We start from the raw sequence: 12443 nt of genomic DNA, 5'->3' as shown, positions 1-12443 counted from the left end.
TCTGTCTGACTTACTTCACTTAATATGATAATCTCTAGGTCCATCCATGTTGCTGCAAATGGTATTATTTCATTCTTTTTTATGGCTGAATAATATTCCATTGTTTGTATTACCACATCTTCTTTATCCACTCTTCTGTCCATGGACATTTATGTTGCTTCCATGTCCTGGCTATTGTAAATAGTGCTACAGTGCACATTAGGGTGCGTGTATTTTTTGTATTATGATTTTCTCTGGGTATATGCCCAGGAGTGGGATTGCTGGATCATATGGTAGTTCTACTTTTAGTTTTTTAAGGAACCTCCATACTGCTCCCCATAGTGGGTGTACCAATTTACATTCCCACCAACATTGTAGGAGGGCTCCCTTTTCTCCACACCCTTTCCAGCATTTATTGTTTGTAGACTTTTTGATGATGGCCATTCTGACTGATGTGAGTTGATACCTCATTACAGTTTTGATTTGCATTTCTCTGTTGAACATCTTTTCATGTGCTTATTAGCCATCTGTATGTCTTCATTGGAGAAATGTCTATTTGGATCTTCCCCCCATTTTGTGATTGGGTTGTTTGTTTTTTTGACATACAGCTGCATGAGCTGTTTGTATATTTTGGAGATTAATCCCTTGTTGGTTGCTTCGTTTGCAAATATTTTCTCCCATTCTCTGGGTTGTTGTTTGTTTTGTGTATGGTTTCCTTTGCTGTGCAAAAGCCTTTAAGCTTAGTTAGGTCCCATTTGTTTATTTTTGTTTTTATTTCCATTTCTCTAGGAGGTGGGTCAAAAAAGATCTTGCTGCGATTTATGTCAGAGTGTTCTGCCTATGTTTTCCTCTAAGAGTCTTATAGTATCTGGCCTTACATTTAGGTCTTTAATCCATTTTGTGTTTATTTTTGTGTATGGTGTTAGGGAGTGTTCTAATTTCATTCTTTTACATGTAGCTGTCCAGTTTTCCCAGCATCACTTATTGAAGAGACTGTCTTTTCTCCATTGTATATTCTTGCCTCCTTTGTCATAGATTAATTGACCATAAGTGCATGGGTTTATTTCTGGGCTTGCTATCCTGTTCCCTTGATCTATATTAAAATTTGTTTATCATGCCTTTTTCCCCATTAGAATGTGAGTTCCACGTGGACTGGGACCTTGTCTGTCTCATTCACTATATCCCCTAATGCCTAGAACAGTATCCTGCATGTAATACTCAATAAATAATTAAACTTTTGATCTTTCTACCAAAACTTGGTTTACATTCCCTGGGCATTTATTTACTTTGAAAAAGGGGGAACTTACACTGAACCTAGAGTGCTTTAGTTGAAAGATGTGAGTAAAAGTCACAGAGAAAGGACTGAAAGATAGGAAGGGGAAACCAATAAAGATTACTTCCTAAAAGCAACTGGAAATGTCAAAAGTATAGACATGGAGAACAGATTAGAGGTTTCCAGAGGTTAGGATGGGATGGGAAAAAAGTGAGTATAGCTATAACAATGCAACTCAAGGATCCTTGTGGTAAGGGAACTGTTCTGTATCTTGATTGTGTCAATGTCAGTATGTATCCTAGTTGTGATACTGTACTATAGTTTTCCAAGATGTTACCATTGGGAGAAACCGATTAAATGATACATAGGGTCTCTCTGTATTATTTCTTACAATTTCATGTGAGTGTACAATTGTCTCCAAATAAAATGTTTAGTTTAAAAAGTCGCTGTAAATGTGTCAGAAATAATGCATAAAGAATATTTAGATATTTTAAATACAGACAGCCATTTTGCTCCCTCATAGAATGCTCACATCTAACTTTATTTTCAGTGGATTGATAGAGACATCTCAGAGGCCCAAGCCAGCAATTACTGACACAAGACAAAGTGGTGTGCTACATAAACGTATGTGTTTTACCCATCTCTGTTGCTGTGAAAAATATTTCTAAAATCCAAAATGTCATGTTTTCAAGTTACTCTCAAAGCTGCTGACAGTTGTAGCTGTTTCTAACATTGATTCTCAGTCTGGAATGTATGCCGAATAATGCGAACGTGGCTCTGGGATTTGGCGTGCAGGTCTGTTCACTCTTTTCAATGATTTTGGATGACATCCAAACAAACTCATAAATGTAGTATTCAGAACATAGTTCTTTTCTTTCCCAGCCTTATCCCAACATATAAATCACTTCCAGGGGTGTGTATTTGGATATTCCCCCTCTCATTTTAAACAAGGAGGCAAGAGTTAAAAAAAAAAGTATGTCCTTCTGGATCAACTCTTACATGAAAATTCTGTGGAAAAGGAAGATCCATTTTTTTTATAAATTTATTTATTTATTTATTGGCTGCATTGGGTCTCCGTTGCTGTGCGCGGGCTTTCCCTAGTTGCAGTGAGCGGGGGCTGCTCTTTGTTGCGGTGTGCAGGCTTCTCATTGCAGTGGCTTCCCTTGTTGTGGAGCACGGCCTCTAGACGTGCAGGCTTCAGTAGTTGTGGCTCGCGGGCACTAGAACACAGGCTCAGTAGTTGTGGCACACAGGCTTAGTTGCTCTGCGGCATATGGGATCTTCCCGGACCAGGGCTCAAACCCGTGTCCCCTGCATTGGCAGGCGGATTCTTAATCACTGCACCACCAGGGAAGTCCCAGGAAGATCCATTTTTAAATAACAGCCTAGTATGTGAGCCTCCCGGTATGGTAGTCTCCAACTCCTTGGCAGCAACTTTTTGTGTTTGTTTGGTATCATAGGTAAACAGTATTTAAATGAAATATAAATATACATCCAATCTTGTACCAATGTTGAGTCTAAATTGATCACTTTGAAATATTATGTAAAGGTTATAGACTAATTCCTCAAGCTTCTGGTTTTGCATGAGATCAACTCGCTAACAACATGACTATACACACAACATGGTCACTATAAATGGTGTGTGAAATATGTTTGATTTTATGAAACTTTTGTGAAACTATCACTTTTGGTAAATATTTAAATCTAATCCTACTTTATGTGATTTTAAAGCTTCTATTTATAGATTGCTTCTAATGCTTTTAAAAAAGGTGTGTACTGATGATTGTTAAACTGCCTCAATCTCATTGAATCTAGAATTTTTTTCTACTTGATACTTAATATAGCACATTTCATAATTTTATATACTGTTATAGCACCTGAAATACAAATTATCCCCTTGATAATTATGTTTTCCTTTGTATATAGTTGTGTGATAACTGTTATTTATTTTCTAATATTGCTTCACAATGCTGTGTTAGCTTCTGTTGTACAACAGAGTGAATCAGCCATATGCATACATATATCCCCATATCCCCTCCCTCTTGAGCCTCCCTCCCACACTCCCTATCTCACGCCTCTAGGGATAACTGTTATTTCTTTAAAACCTAATTTTCCAAATATAAATCTTGTGTTCAATGTGAAGATATGTAACACATAAACAAAGAACAAAAGGCAGTCATAGATAATTTCATTAAAAAGGGACAGCTATTTAGCTTTTTGATGATTATGTTACATACATTTATTTATATATGGTTTATGTATTTCACCATTTAATTTCATTTTTTACAGTGTGGTGATAGTTTCTGATATATACATATGGGAAAATTACGTAGTTTTAATTAAATCTATTGGTTTAAATTTTTTTTTTTTGCCTTTCACTTTCTAACTACATGAGTTTTGGATAATTCATGTAACCTCTCTGATCTTTATTTTCATATCTGTTAAATTAAGATGATAATACTATATACTTCTCCAAGTTATTGTGAAGATTAAATGAAATAATCCATGCAACATTTTCATGATACCTGGCTTTTAGTGAGTACTCAGTGAATATTAGCTGTTGTTGTTACTACCAGCACTAATACCAGCACCATCACCACCAATACTACATACTTTTGTGTTCTATAATTATTGTCTTTAAGTTTATTACTTAAACTTTAAATGAGCTTTTCTATAGGATATTAGGACTCTATATAAACATAATTTAATACATACAGATGTATTTCATTAACTTTATCATTCTTAAATAAATGTTTTATAAACAACAACTTTATGAACATCTTTGGGAGTTAAACTTATTTTAAACTATTTTTTCTATACTATATTTTTCTTTGAAAATAACCCACCACCAATTCCATCAAGTGGTAGTCTCAAGTATTTTAATTCAGTGCTGAGTTATATAAATTTTTATTACCTGGCCTTGGAAATCTAGATTGTTTTTTATACAGGGTAAGTAATTCTACACTCCATCTATTAAAGTAAACAAATCCAATAGAACCCACTTAATTTATCAAGTGGTGATTACATACAATTATGAGCTTGATGTTTATTTTCATGCTTACATGCACATGCACATCATCCTATATATCTATATTGATCAATCTATGTATATCTACCTACCTGTCTATCTGTATCTATAATAACAGAGGCATCTTCACAGTCATATAGGTAGGCCACTCCATAAAGAGTTAACTGTTGGTAGGATTATATCTAGAATATTAAAGGAAAATCTTTAGTCTGTTAAAAACCTCACCGTCCCAAGCTGTTTTATGTTGTTCAGTGACATTTTGGAATTAGGCCACAGCTGGTAGCAGTGATGGAGAGAAACAATGAAAAGAGAAAATGATTGGTAATGCTGCTAATGAACTGATTTGACACAGTGCTTAGCACAGAGTTCATTATAAACTTGTAGATGACAGACATTTAGACAATTCTATGTGACAATATTAGGAAACTAAAGCAGAGTCTGTAGCTGATACTGCAGAAGTCATCTACAGTATTGAAAAGGTCATTTATAATTTGCAAAACTACACATTACTTGATGAACTGAGGATACATAGTTAAGCTTGAGTAAGCTAGAAGGTTAATGATATGGCTAAAACTCTTACCAGAAGGAAACATATTTGACAAATGGTTTGTAGCATGTTAAAAAAAATCTGACCATTAAAATAATCAAGAAATTCCTAGTTTAAATGAGTTGTTTAATATGTATTATAGATACATAAAGAGACAAATGAGAATTATTTTTTAAATGGTGAGGGAAGTTAATGAACTCTCTAAAGTTTTGAAGTTACAAAATGTAAATAAGGTGAGCCTTCTAGACATCTAGTTTTAGGAAGGAATAAAGAAAAGAATGGCAAATGCTATCAAAAGCCATGCCAAAACATTATTCTTGTTTAAAAATAAAAATCCCTGCAAATTTTAGTGATATTAGAAGACTTATGTAACTCTGTGCCACGATATATGGGGAAGAGCTGCCAAATACAGAAAACTCAGAGGACACCGAGAAATACACATAGGAAGAAAGTCTGCAGCTATGAATTTCGAAGTGTTATTGCTAAATTTGTCAATCTTTTGTTTAGAAAGTCAGGCATGGGCTTTTACAGAGTACTTCCCCATATTCCTTGCATTCCATTAGGCATCAAAGGAAGGCAGGCTTGGGAGTTCCCTGGTGGCCTAGTGGTTAGGATTCTGGGCTTTCACTGCCATGGCCCGGGTTCAATCCCTGGTTGGGGAACTGAGGGAACTGAGATGCCACAAGCCATGCAGCATGGCCAAAACAAAAAATAGGAGGCTTACTGAAGTATTAAACAGGAAGTAGTCTATGGCTGGTTAGGGAGAAGTAAATATTTAAATAACTCACACACAACTCTGTATCAGAAGTAAAAAATACTAGCCCTTCCTCCACATAAGCCCCTCTAAACTGCTGGTCCACAGATACTTGGTTTATTCGAACATAAGTAATTACTAATGAGGAACCAGCAAAAGAACTACAAAATTATACCATGAAAAAATACAGGCATACCTTGGAGATACTGTGGGTTCACTTCCAGACCACCACAATAAAGCAAATATTGCAATAAAGCGAGTCACAGCAATTTTTTGGTTTCCCAGTGCATACAAAAGTTATGTTTACACTATACTGTAGTCTATTAAGTGTGCATGGCATTATATCTTTAAAAAATGTACATACCTTAATTAAAAAAAATACTTTATTGCTAAAAAATGCTAACCATCTTCTGAGCCTTCAGGTAGTCTTAATCTTTTTGCTGGAAGAGTGTCTTCCCTTGATGTTGATGGCTACTGACTGATCAAGGTGGTGGTTGCTGGAGGTTGGGATGGCTGGGTCAATTTCTTGAAATAAGACAACAGTGAAGTTTGCCTCACTGATTGTCTCTTCCTTTCACAAATGATTTCTCTGCAGCACATAATGCTGTTTAATAGCATTTTACCCACAGTAGAATGTCTTTCAAAATTGGAGTCACTCCTCTCAAACACTGCCACTGCTTTATCAATTAAGTTTATGTAACATTCTAAATCCTTTGTCATCATTTCAAGTCTTCACAACATCTTCACCAGGAGTAGATACCATCTCAAGAAACCACTTTCTTTGCTCATCCATAAGAAGCAACTCCTCAGCCATTGAAGTTTTATCATGAGATTGCAGCAATTAATTAATATCTTCAGGCTCCACTTCTAATTCTAGTTCTTTTGTTATTTCCACGCCATCTGCAGTTACTTCCTCTGCTGCAGTTTTGAACCCTTCAAAGTCATCCATGAAGGCTGGAATCAACTCCTTCCAAACTCCTGTTAATGTTGATGTTTTGACCTCTTCCTGTGAATCACAAATGTTCCAAATGGCATCTAGAATGGTGAATACTTTCCAGAAGGTTTTCAATTTACTTTGCCCAGATCCATGAGAGGAATCCCTATCTATGGCAGCTATAGCCTTATGAAATGTATTTCTTAAATAATAAGACTTGAAAATCAAAATGACTTCTTCATCCATAGGCTTCAGAATGGATGTTGTATTAGCAGGCATGTAAAGAACATTAATCTCTTCGTCCACCTCCATCAGAGATCTTGGGTGACCAGGTGCATTATCAATAAGCAGTAATATTTTGAAAGAACTCTTTTTTCTTAGCAGTAGGTCTCAACAGTGGGCTTAAAATATTTAGTAAACCATGTTGTAAACAGATGTGCTGTCATCCAGGCCTTGTTTATGCTCCATTTATAGATCACAGGCAGAGTAGATTTAGAATAATTCTTAAGGGCCCCAGGATTCAGAATGGTAAATGAGCATTGGCTTCAACTTAAAGTCACCAGCTCCACTGGCCCCTAACAGTGGAGTCAACCTGTCCTTTGAAGCTTTGAAGCCAGGCATTGACTTCTCCTCTCTGGCTATGAAAATCCTAGATGGCATCTTCTTCCAATAGAAGGCTGTTTCATCTCCATTGAAAAGCTGTTGTTTAGTGTAGCCACCTTCATTAATTATCTTAACTAGTTCTTCTGGATAACTTGCTGCGGCTTCTACATCAGCACTTGCTGCTTCATCAGGTACTTTTATGTGATGGAGATGGCTTCTTTCCTTAAACTTCATGAACCAATCTCTGCTAACTTCAAACTTTTCTTCTGCAGCTTCCTCACCTCTTCCAGCCTTGATAGAATTGAAGTGAGTTAGGGCCTTGCTCTGGATTAGATTTGGGCCTAAGGGAATGTCGTGGCTGGTTTGATCTTCTATCCAGACCAGTAAAACTTTCTCCATATCAGCAATAAGGCTGTTTTGCTTTCTTATCACTGATATGTTCATTGGAGTAACACTTTTAATTTCCTTCATGGACTTTTCCTTTGCATTCAAAACTTGGCTAACTCTTTGGTGCAAGAGGCCTAGCTTTTGGCCTGTATCAGCTTTCAATATGCTTTCCTCGCTAAGAATAATCATTTTTAGCTTTTGATTTAAAGTGCGATACATGCAACTCTTCCTTTCACTTGGAAACTTAGAGGCCATTGTAGGATTATTAATTGGCCTAATTTCAATATTGTTGCATTTCAGGGGACAGGGAGGCTGGAGGAGAGGAAAAGGGATGGGGGAACTGCTAGTAGGTGGAACAGTCAGAACACACACATTTATTTATTAAGTTTGCTATCTATTTATATGGGTGTGGTTTGTGGTACACCCCCCCCCACACACACACAATTACAATAGTAATGTCAGAGATCACTGATCACAGATCACCACAACAAATGTAATAATAATGGAAAAGTTTGAAATACTGTGAGAATTATGAAAATGTGACCCAGAGACAGGAAGTGAGCCAGTGCTGTTGGGAAAATGGTGACAGTACACTTGCTTGATTGTTCCACAATCCTTCAACCTTTAAAAAAAAAAATCAGTATCTGCAAAGTGCAAAACAGTGAAGCAGTGTAAAAGGACGTATGCATGTATAATGAAAGGAACATGGAAAACAAGTGGTTAGTGAAGAATATTAACAAGAAAAATACTGTAAGTTAACAGATGACATAACTAAATATTGTAATTCAGGTAGCTCAATAAAACAATCATAACTTTAATAGAGGAACTCATTTCACAATATATACGTATATCAAATTCTCACTTTGTATACCTTATACAATGTTATATGTCAATTATATCTCAGTAAACCTGGAAAAAAATTAAATAGGATTTCAAAGCAGTCTAAGGATTCAGAGAAGATGTTTTAAAACAACAGAAATAGCTAAAACGTGAGCCAGCTGAATTAAGAGAAAAAAGTGGAAGAGAGAAATAAAGCCATCTTAATTTTGAGATACCATAAAAGAAAATAACTGTTGAAAACACAGCAAGGAATGTGGAGATGAGGACTGAGAAATGGTAAAAGCTAGTAAGAGAGAGATGGACATGAACAAAAAGTTTAAAAAAAGATTGATTAAAATAATAAATATGGAAGACAAGCAGAAGAACCAACTTACACATAATCAGTGTCACTAAAGAAGAGAAATAAATAGAATAGAAAATCAGCGTTTAAAGTATACTTCATAAAACTTTTCTGGAAATAAGATTTTAATTTAAATGCCTTTAAGGGTACACTGAGTCCCAGTCGGGAAAATGAAACAAAACAATGAACATCAAAACGCATCATAGTAAACTTTCTGGATTCAAAGATAAAGGAAGATTCTTTGGACATCCAAGTAAAAATGTGAAGTCACCTGTAAGGGAAAGAAATCCAGAAAGTCTCAAAAATGTCCACATCACCTTCCAATATTAGAAGCCAGCAGAATAGTGTTCACAGAATCTTCAAAAAAAATAAAGTGTGACCTCTATTTTATCGTTAGGCAAATATTAATTCAAATATAATGATAACAGACTATGATTTTTGAATACACAAAATTTCATGGAGTATAGTTTGCATATGTCCTATTGAACTGATCTAATAGAAGAAGAATTTCAGACAACCAAATGATGAAAGAGAATCTATGTTAAACAGAGAGGTGGCAAGCATTAAATCCATTAAACCCTAGCCTTAAAACTAAAACTGAGAGAATTATTGTTTCAGAGCAGAATTTAAATATTATAAATCATGACACCATAGTAATATTCTAGCTAAATAAAGTTGGATTGGGGTGTGAAAGAGAAAATAGAAAGTAATACAAATAGATTTCCCAGTCTTCTGTAGCTTGAGGGTGAAAGTATATAATTTAAAGCTAAAGCTAATAAAGTAATAGGTTACATATATAATAATATAATGTTAATTATAAGAGAGCAAAAAAATTAAAATTATGATGGGGAGGTAAAAGAACTCAGAATAAATGCATAATAATTCTACCATTATTATTGATGGAGTCTTATATCGTGTTAAATAGAATATTAATATTAAAATTATAGTTATAAAAAGTAATCTCTTCAAAAACTAAAATCAAACCTCATATTATTTGAAGGGATACATACAGAAAAACAATGTGAAGAAAACACTAAGCACAAATAAATAATGTGAATGAAGACATAAAACCAGAAACCACAAATGTAGAATATTATGGCAGAATTAAGACAAAATCTATCAATAACTGTAAATGTGGTAAATAATCCATTAAAAAGAAAAACATCACATTTCAATTGGAGCAAAGTGTGACCATATGCTATAGAACTGTGATACAAGGAAAATCAAGTGGCTCAGAAAGGTTGAAAATAAAAGTCAAAAGTATTTCAGTTGTGTATTTTAAAAAAAAATAACATACCAGAAGTCTTGATGGTAATATGAGTCAAAATCTGAGGCAAAAATAATTAAATAAGATGAAGAAGAGTAATTCTTACTAACAAAGTACAATCCTACATCAAAGTGTGTCAGTTATTCATCAAATAAGATACCTTAAAAAGTCATAAAGCAGAAAATGTCAGTAAATGCAAGGAGAAATAGATAATATTAGTAGTAGAATAACTTAGTTAACCTCTCTCATCCATTACAATTCTAGAACAAAAGTAAGAATGTAGAAAACCTCAAATGCTTACATGATCAGTTAGATCTAATAGATACATAGCTGAAAACAGAAAGACCACATATAAATTAATTATGGAATTTTTACAAAATTTGAGCAGGTATTAGGCCAAAAGAAAACTAAAAGTAAAACCCCATGAGTAGGAAATTACCAAAAAAGAAAGATTACTGGGAAAATACATAATTGATAACCAAATCAGAAAAAAAGTTCTAACATCTAGATATATAAAAATAAAAATTGTCAACATCTGAGGCAAAGAAGAAATATGAACTAAAATTAAAAAATAATGGGAAAGAAAGCTACATATCAGACACTTGAGGATGAACATAAACAATAAAGGAAATTTCATACACTTTTCAATGTACGTTAATGGATAAGAAAGAATGGAATTCAACATAGTACTGGAGTCCTAGCCAGAGTAATCAGGTAAGAAACATAAATAAAAGGCCTAGAATTAGAAAAGAAGAAGTAAAATTGCAGATTACATGATTTATATGTAAAAAATCTTGAAGACTCCACCAAGAAACTTATTTCCAATCAACAAATTTAGGAATGTTGGGTAAAATTTAACATGGATAAACCAGTACCATTTCTATACACTGATAGTGAACTACTTGAAGAAAAAATTAAAAGTTCCCATTTCTACTAAGCATCAAAAACAATAAAATACTTAGGAATAAATTCAATCATAAAACATTGATGAAAGAAATAAAAAAGATGCTAATAAAAGGTATCTTGTGGTCATGCATTGGAAGAATATTGTTAATATATCCATACTACTCAAGGCCATCTATAGATTCAGTGAAATCCCTATCAAGATTCTAATGACATTTTTTACAGAAGCAGAAAAAAGTCTTAAAATTGATATGGAGCAACCAACAAGGGATTAATCTCCAAAAATATACAAACAGCTTATACAGCTCAATATCAAGAAACAAAAAAACAAAAAAACCCACAACGCAATCAAAAGCTGGGCAGATGATCTAAATAGATATTTTTCCAAAGAAGACATAAAGATGGCCAAAAGGCACATGAAAAGGTGCTCAATATCACTAATTATTAGAGAAGTGCAAATCTAAACTACAATGAGGTATCACCTCACACCAGTCAAAATGGCCATCATCAAAAAGTCTACAAATAACAAATGCTGGAGAGGGTATGGAGAAAAGGGAACCCTCCTACACTGTTGGTGGAAATGTAAATTAGTATAGCCACTATGGAGAACAGTACGGAGGTTCCTTTAAAAACTAGAAATAGAGCTGCCATATAATCCTGCAATCCCACTCCTGGGCATATATCCATAGAAAACCATAATTTGAAAAGATACATGCATCCCAGTGTTCATTGGAGCACTGTTTACAATAGCCAAGACATGGAAGCAACCTAAATGTCCATTGACAGATGAATGGATAAAGAAGATGTGGTGTTTGTGTGTGTGTGTGTATGCAATGGAATATTAGCCATAAAAAAGAATGTAATAATGCCAACTGTAGCAACATGGATGGGCCTAGAGATTATCGTACTAAGTGAAGTATGTCAGAGAAAGACAAATATCATGTGATATCACTTATTTGTAGATGATAAAAAAATGATACAAATGAAATTATTTACAAAACAGAAACAGACTCACAGATACAGAAGACAAACATATGGTTACCAAAGGGGAAAGGTCGGGGGAGGGATAATTAGGAATTTGGGAATAACATATACATACTACCATATATAAAATAAACAGCAAGGATATACTGTATAGCACAGGGAACTATATTCAACATTTTGTAATAAACTACATAGGAAAAGAATCTGAAAAAGAATGTATATGTGTGTGTGTGTATATATATATGTTGCACATATGTATATGCATATACATATGTATATATATCTGAATCATTTTGCTCTACACCTGAAACTAATACATTGTAAATCAACTATACTTCAATAAATTAAATTTAAAAATTTTTAAAACTTGATATGGAGCCATAAAAGATCCTGAATAACCAAACCAAAGCTGAGAAACAACAGAATGGGAGGCATCATACTTCCTGATTTAAAGCTATTTTATAAGTCTATAATAATCAGAACAGTATTGTACTGGTATAAAAACAGACCCATAGACCAATGGAACATATTGAGAGCCCAGAAATAAACCCATGCATATATAGTCAAACCTTATTTCAAAAGATCCAAGAATACTCAGTGGAAA

At 34.2% G+C, this 12443-nt stretch overlaps 1 pseudogene; it reads right to left on the bottom strand.

Annotated features, from left to right (window-relative positions):
- Positions 1–5980: 5980 nt before the first annotated feature.
- On the bottom strand, positions 5981–7760 carry LOC137216579 (tigger transposable element-derived protein 1-like; annotated as a pseudogene).
- Positions 7761–12443: the final 4683 nt, after the last annotated feature.

Source organism: Pseudorca crassidens, chromosome X (genome assembly GCF_039906515.1).
Source record: "Pseudorca crassidens isolate mPseCra1 chromosome X, mPseCra1.hap1, whole genome shotgun sequence".
Taxonomy (NCBI): domain Eukaryota; kingdom Metazoa; phylum Chordata; class Mammalia; order Artiodactyla; family Delphinidae; genus Pseudorca; species Pseudorca crassidens.
The sequence above is the reverse complement of the archived record's forward strand: the minus strand, read 5'-3'. Positions and strand labels throughout refer to the sequence as shown.